Below are 8,282 nucleotides of genomic sequence, written 5' to 3'. Positions count from 1 at the left end.
CCCAATGAGCCTTCCATACCGTCCTGGGACTGTGTCAGAGCTGAAAAGCATGTTTTGGCATACAGTTTTTCATGTGTTCGTACATTTTTTAATTAATTCACTGCAGTGTTACTAAATTGCAGTTTAAGTTGGGAAAGCATATTAGCTAAGTGCTCTATTTACCAGCTTCGCAGTGTGTAGTCTAGCTGTTTCACATTCTCTCATTATTTACTCTTTCATTTTTTGCACTGCTTTTCTCGAACTCTTGTTTATGTGCTGGGTAGTCTAAATGCACAGTTAGCTTTTGATCGTTTTATGGTTCTTTTTTGTTGGAAAGGCCAGATATGTTTTATACATTATTGTCACTATCAACATTTTTAAACTAAGTCTAGATTGTAATTTTTGAGGATGCAAACTCACTTGGTAGACTTGATTATTTCTTTTAACTCTGAGCCACTCTTGCAGGTACTGTGTAAAGAAAATTGTTTCCATGGGCTCTTCCCTAGTTAGATCTAAGAGCGGGAACAGGAGTGCTGATTCTTTCCCCAGAGCTAAATGGCCTGTTCGTTTTTAGGAAGTCAAAGAAGAGGTCAGTGCCTCCATATGCATGTTTTAAGATGTCATTCTTATGCACTGAGTTCATTTTCCTTTTATGCTCTCAAAAGATTTAACGGTGAAGTCACAATCGTGCTTCAGGCACTTTGAGCGGTATTTGACCTCATGCTTAAGTTGTATTTCAGTGTTTTGCTGAATACGAACGAAGTAAGGACGTGCATGAATCCTTTTGTTGTGATGGGCCCTAGGAAGTGGGACCATCCAGTTCTGGACTTGCCAAGTATTTGTAATCTTAGGATTACCTCTTTTGAAAATTCACTGTAATAACGAACTCTTAACACCTGCCACAGCAGAGGATGGAACCTCTGATACCATTGAAGTCCTTGGGAGTGGGCTGCTTAAACACATTTAGGAGTTGGGATTTGTCTCTTCCCAGTTATTGCAGCAGAAGTCTTAGTGGTATAGAAAAATGCAGGATGAGGACCTCCATGGGAGAAATGCAGAATGAGCTCTTACCACATTCATCACGTGGATGCACAGTAGGTTCTTTTTTAATCATATTGATTTTAAAAATGCATGAGGAAGGGAGAAGTGTCTTTGACTATAATGTTTTAAAATAATAATAAAAAATAAAACCGGAAGCTGTATGGACAATGGTAGGGCATTAAAGAGAGAAAGTACCTGTTTGTAGCTGCTTATAAACAACGTTTTCCTTGGCAATATGCTCCCTATCAGGTACTGTATTATTTGCTTGTGAAGAGCAAATGCCCCATAGGAGTAGAGACAAAGGTGCTTTACACTACTACCAACCAAAAGTTACTCAAATGGAAATGTATTTTTTAGTAGCATCTCAATGCCTATGATGTTTATTTCAATACCTACGATGTTTCTAAGGCAATGCACCTAAATCCACAGAATTCTTGATCTTTGAATTGCTCTTTTGCCTCAGCAGTAAAAAGTTCATTGCCCCATTGGCTGTCTTATTTGTGGTGTCTGGTTTTGGTTTGTGTTTTTAGAAGAAAACCAACAACTAGACTTGCAAGGTGCAGAAATCAAAGTTGTTTTCTTATCCATTAGATTTTCTGTATTTTCCGGTAAAAGAGCAATCAAAGTAAAACCGTGCAAGCAATGTCTGTAATTGCAGCATGTACATACGTGGAGAAAGTTATTTTGCTTCTGTTGATATTATCACTGATCAAACTTACTGTGTGAAATATATGACATTTTCTCTGTGTGGCATAGAACAAATCTCAGAGAGAGAAAAAGAACTGAGTTTCCCTATAAGTAAATCCTGCATTCCAGGAACAACTGTAAACATTGCATCGAGCCTCAGGCTGTAAGTGGGTACTCAGAGTTGCTTTACGTAGAGATTAAAGATAGGATCTACTTCTTTTCATAGAACTTACACCGAAGGTATGAGCACAAAAAGCAAGCAAGAGAAGTTTCATGCCTGATTGCATGCCTTAAACTCTACCCTCTTGTGTGTTTCTCAGCTAAAAATTAAAATATTCTACAAATACACCAAATCCGTGTGCTGACAGTTGTTTTATGATTTGAACTCAGTTTGGGCCAAGATCACTTCATATCCCATAGTTACCCCATTTTCTGCTTTCAGTCCCTGTTAACACAGTTGCTGCTTACATTCTGTCATAGTATGTTTTTCTCTTGGAAGATAGGAAGATGGGATGACACAGTGGGTTTCACTTCTGACTGAGCCGTTGTCCGAACAAATTGCAGAAAGTCACTTGAACAGCAGAAGATGCTTCTTGTACCTTCTTCATCTCCTCCCATTTCTTTGTTCCCGTTGCATTTCTTCCATCGTGCTTGCTTCAAGTTGCTAACCCATTGCTGTGGAGAAGGAGGATTTGGAAAACCGTAGGGAGGGAAAGAAAGAGGTTTGAATACTCAGGTTTGGATAACAGTTCGGAACGTGCTTATATTTTTACTGAAGATTCAGATTGATTTTAAGTGGGTAGCATTTGCATCTGGGTTAAAAACTAGGTCTATGATGCAGAGAGGTCCCAAATCGTTCTGTGATTCTATGACTGTGGTTCAAAGCTGAAAAGGGATGTATTCCCCCTTTTATAAGTTGTTTGTTTATAACTTTTTTCATCCTAAAACAGAGCAGCAAGTCTTACAAAGTCACCCAGTTTTGCCAAATGTCTGCCCCGAATGATTGTTGACGTGATAGTGTTCATTTCCCTGTCCCAGAGGCAGTCCCTCTTGTTTTAAATCCAACACAGCTGATGTCCAAGGGCTTCAAGGGCTCTTTTGGCAGAGCCACAGTTAAAAGCAAGCTGCAGGGCATCCTTTATCCAAAGGATCTGTGCAACTTTACTGTCTTGCCATAGGAGCGCTCAGCAGCCGCTGCATGACTGCTGATCACTCCAATTCAGGAGCTTTACTATAATTAAGTGAAAGATGCTTGTCATCGGTGCTATTATATCGTGGCTGATCAGTGTGGCAAATCCACTTCAGTCAGGAGTTAAGAAGCAGCCGATACGAAGGGGCTTGGGATGGTGGGGGAAGAAATAGGGAAAGGCGTTTTACAGAATGTGGTTGCTCTCCGGATAGATGAAATGATAGCCAAATTTAACAGCACCCTCTCCTGGTTCTTGGCAGAATAACATGTAGGAATATTGGTCTTAGAGTAAGACTTCAAATACAGGAAGGTCACAGCTGCTTGTTTCCTCAAATGCGATGGACTTGGTGAACTTTCTGTAAGCAATAAATGCAGCTAAGTTAAAATACTATGCTAAAATACTAAAATGGCTCTGTTTTTCATTAAAGGCAGTTGGTGTTGCTTTGATCAAAACTTAAAACTTGAGGGGATCACTGTGTGTCAAAACTGATAAAAACTGCTTTGAAAGCTGGCATTATAGAGCAGATAAGGCTCTCGAGCATACTTCATGCTACAGAACAACTTCAGAAAAGGGCCAGCAGTTGTCCCTTCCCCCACAGCTGTTCCTGCCTTGGGCTGTGCTCATTTGAATCGCTGAAAGACAGGACATTTCCTAAAGGAAACAGTGACCAGCATGCTGAGTATTGTAGCCCAGGCACGGGGCACAGATGCTGTTACGTGCTTATTTCTGCCGTACTTTTCTATTGCTTTAGCTTTTCCAGAGGTACCAACCTAAAAGTCAAACACATTGCCTGTCTGCATTCCCCTGTTACTCTCTGGCCTTGTAAAGCTTGTTTCACTTTACACACAAATGTGCAAAGCAAAAAAAAAAGGTTGGCTGAGAAAAGCAGTACTACACGGGTAGGGACAGAGAAGGGGGAGCGTTACCCACTGTTTCATGTCTCAGGCAAACACCGAAATTGCCATCAATGGGCTGTCCTGACACTGGGTGATGCATGTATGGGGGCTTTTCGTTTGCTTTGCAATATAAATTTCCAGCAGCATCTGGCTGTTTGTTTCCCTACCAGAGCATGGCTGCAGCAACCCCTCAGTGTGAATTTTCCCAAAGGAATCCCAGGTTTGTCTGCGAGCTGTTCCGCCTGGCTGGACCCCTCAGCCCAGGGGAAATCGTGGTGGTCAATGGGGCTTCAACAGAATGACGTGCCAGCGTACAGTTCAGCTGGCATGAGCAGAGCTAAAGTTGTATCAGCGTCAACAGATGTGGTTTCCATTTTCGTCAGGCCTATCTCAGCTGCCCGTGGGATATGACTGCTTGTGAGCATTTGATTAGATAGACTTCAAGTGTTTTTCCATGTCATTAATAAGATGAGGTGGGAACTTGAAATATTTGAACAAGTTATGCTAACAATTGCAGCACTAAAGCTCTCCCAGTGTTACAAAAACTATACTAACTTGGAGGCAAGTTAAAACCTTTCAGGTTCTTTTTCAAGCTACAGTCCAGAAGAAGAGCCTAACGTAAATTTTTCTCAGTTCCTGTTCTGTATTTACTGACTTCATAATTTTTCCATGGTTTGAATGCTAGGTTTAGACATTCTTTCATAGCCACAGTACACACAACATAAAAATGTCCTTTTTGCATACCTGAAATGCTACAGAGACGGGCCTGACAGCAAAGAGCGTAGAGGACAAGCTTGATGCCCCTCTTTTAGTCTGCAAAGAGATACCGAATGATATGAAACCCCAAAAACTGAAGGACAAAAGGCAGCCCTGCTACGGCTATCACTGAGACCGAGTACCTCAGTACATGACCAAATCGCAGGGGCAGAGTTTTGGTGTTTCCTGCAGGAGCAAGTCACTCCCAAAATGAATGGGAAATCTATTTCTGCTCCTTTTCTTGCACTGTTCTGTTAGCCACTATTAAAAAACAGGATTCTCAACATCCCGACCAGGCTACTTGGCAAATCCATAGGCCTAGAGAAGACTCTTGGATTAAAATTACCAGCTACCATGTAATGAAGATAATCGGGCTCACAGAATGCCTCCGGCTGCTGCTCACTCCACATCTTTGACACCATTTCTCGTTAAGGAAGTATGAAATTACCAGGGTTTTTTTAGAGCAAAGCTTTCATCCTGAAGCCAGAAGAGTACGAGCTGTGTGTTTCATCCTTTCATCCCTTTCCCCCACCCACTTCCTTTTCTACTGCAGAGAAATAAGTGAACTCTTTGTGATCTCTGCTTTCGGACGGTTTAATCTCCCAAGCTGCTTAATAGATTATCAGCGACGTCCCAGCTAACAGATGGCTGGAAGTGACAGCAGTGCTGCAAAGAATTAAGTAAATTATTTCCATCTCAGGATTGGTCTCTTTCACTGCGTTATGTAGCTGTTAAGCGTTTTCCATCCACTCGGATGAATATTTGTGTATCATTTACGGAACATGAACAAAATCTCTCTGAACCAAAATTTCCAGCCTCATGGCAATTTGTTATTCTTGGAGTCATCATTAGGCCTTGGGCAAAGACTTAAGGGAAATCTTATCCTCTGTAGCTGGGCCAATAGCACTGTAAACTTAAAGATGATCTGTCTTTTTCTGAGCTCAAGATTAGGCAATGAACCAACCTCTCACTAAGCCACTACCAGCAGTCAGAAAAACTACTGAGTGTGGCAATTTTTTTGTAATTGTTTGTGTTTGTTATTTTGACTCTTTGCTCTGGTTGGCTAAAAAATCCCTTTCATGTGCAAGTGTGGAATGTTCTTCTGTGAGAGGAGAGCTGCCAAAACCTGAATCAGTCTTTATTTTCTTCTTTCATTTCCCCCCCACACCTCAGAAGAGAGGCTACAAGCTAGAAAAACAGAACTTGGAAGTGATGAGTTTTTTCAGGGCTCAGCATTTTCAAAGAAGGATGCCCAAGGATGCGATAGACCTGCAGCAGGGTGGGGTGGGGGTGGGCAGAAAGGGAAAGCCACATAGCTGAGTGCTGCCAAGAGTAGCTGTGTTCAAGGTTACGCTGTTAAGGTTCAGCTGTCCTTGTGTACATAACTGGTGTCCCAGCAAAGCTCTCAAACTGGATAGGAAAAGGGGGGGGAATCAGTCTGTATGCAAAAAGGCCTTCATGATCTGCTAAATAAAATTGAGATAGCCAAAGCAGTGACCAAAGTGATGTAAATGAAGAAAATGGGCATTAGTCTGCATTCAGATTAATTTTGGTTTTGGTCCCGTATGGAATGACTGAAGTGGGACCAAGACTGTTAGAGCAGGGTAGCTGTAGCTACACTGTGAAAACCATCATTCACTTCACTGCAGTTTCTTAATTTGCCTATGGATGAGTTCAGCTGGGAACTAAGGTCTCCAAAAGCATGACGTGGGTATGTCCTGCCAACTTTAATTTTACTTATGTGGCAGCAATCTCATATTAAGCAGCATCTTGCTTCAAGGCCCATCTTACTTCACCAGGTTGGGAGATTATGAGCATCTGGACTACAGCAGAATGAAGCACCCACTTCCAAGAGGATGTGCAGTCCTCACACCCACCCTCTCTTCACTCTCTATGGTCTTCACCCTACTCCTTCACCCCTCCAATTTTGCATAGGCATAACCCACACTGAGATTATTACTTTTTTCCCCCTTCAAAGCTTATAAATACAGCGTGTAGCGCTGGTTGTACCTCTGGAGGGCTGATGGATCACAAGCCCTCCTAGATACCCTATAAAAATCATTTTTCATCACAGGAAAAATGCAGTGATGGGAAAAAGAAGTAATTGTTACTGAGCTTTTCAAAAAAAGGAAAATCATGGCTCACAGTAATGTGAGCATCACTATTTTCCATTGAAAAGTATGTTAACTTGTTGTAAGATGTAACCTGTTCCATAACATGTTCCATGATACTTTTTTTTCTGACACTTAGATGTATTACACAGTTCTGGTGCATTCATGCACCTCTGTGGTAGCTGGCAGTGGGGATTTTGCTAACGATCCCCAGGCTTGCAGAACAGTCACATGGCAACGTGGAGCATGAACAAGGACATGTAGGAGAAAGTTGCAATACCCTTTACGAGGGTATGACCATTTTTTCTATTTGGCAATACATAGAAGCCATATAGAAAACTTCCTTTTACAAAACAGTCCTTGTCTTCAGAGATCTATAAGAAGTTAAAGGACAGGTGGGTCACATCACACTCTCAAATATAAAGGATGCCCCCACATACTACAGTTGCTTGTCCGGCTCCCTTAGCTCATCAAATACATTTGGTTCAAGCTGGGCAGTGCTGAACCTCGGTCAACCCTGAGAAAAAGCACTGCGAGGGAGGGAGGGTGCCCAGCGGAGCTGCTGTCTGAGCCTGCTCCTCTCAAACAGAGGCACTGTTAAACGGGACTCTGGTCGACCTCCAGCTTCCCATCACAGCACAAGAGGAACACTGTCTTACGGAGCGGAAGATACTGGTCAGAGCTGCAACAACGCAGGAGGCTTTGCAGAAAGCGTGTGAGTCATCGCTTGTGCTGGTGAGCTTCTCGGGAATTGTGGCAATGAGGATTGGGCAGGCACTTGGGGCTGGTAAAGTGACTGTTGCCTTGAGAAGAGAGCTGCTTTAAAAACAAAGAGAAGCTTTTGCTTGTGGGTTTTTTTTTGGTTTTGTTTTATTTTTCGCCAATGAGACTAGAAACTAAGGTTTCAGTCTATTCCTGTTGTAGCTGTGCTGATATAGATGGAGCTACGGCAAAAGTACATTTGGCTATACCTTGCAGCAAATCATTTATGGGAGTCTAGACATGCCACAGGTTGGCATTGCCACGGCTAAATTTGCTAAGTATGCTTTCCAAATTCATGTTCCACCAAGGCTGAAATCCCATTTATTTCTACAGATAACAGCAGTAATTTAAAAGTGATTTAATCAGGTGGCACCTTTTGCATCTGCTGCAGGTTTCACTAAATTAACACCATTAATAGATTTGCATTTTGGGGACCTGTCTTAGATGCCTGTTCGAGTTGACGGAAGCCAGAGGTACAATCTCCACCATTACATTAATGCTGGGATTTTCAGAGGCTTAAACAGTACCTGGAATTGTAGCTGGAGCCAGGGAGGGATTTGCTAAATGCCCTCCTTGCCCTGCTGCAGGATGGAAGGTTGGTTCTGCCGTATGGCCATCTTTTGTATTTCACATCTCGGAAAACTCATTTGTAAGAGAACGGTGCTCAAATCTCAGCCGGAATCATGGCAGGAGGGTGACATTGACTGATAATCAATGGAAAAAAGAAAAAAAACCCACCATAATTTTTAATATCCCGCCATCGCCTTCCTGTGACACCTCCTCCTCTGCGCCGGGAGGCGTTAACGCTCGCCCTCACGCGGAGCTGGGAACCTCTTTGGAGTCTCAGCTCTGCTTCCTTT

This window comes from Aptenodytes forsteri, unplaced genomic scaffold, assembly GCF_000699145.1.
Source record: "Aptenodytes forsteri isolate BGI_AS27 unplaced genomic scaffold, ASM69914v1 Scaffold15, whole genome shotgun sequence".
NCBI classification, from domain to species: domain Eukaryota; kingdom Metazoa; phylum Chordata; class Aves; order Sphenisciformes; family Spheniscidae; genus Aptenodytes; species Aptenodytes forsteri.
The sequence above is the reverse complement of the archived record's forward strand: the minus strand, read 5'-3'. Positions refer to the sequence as shown.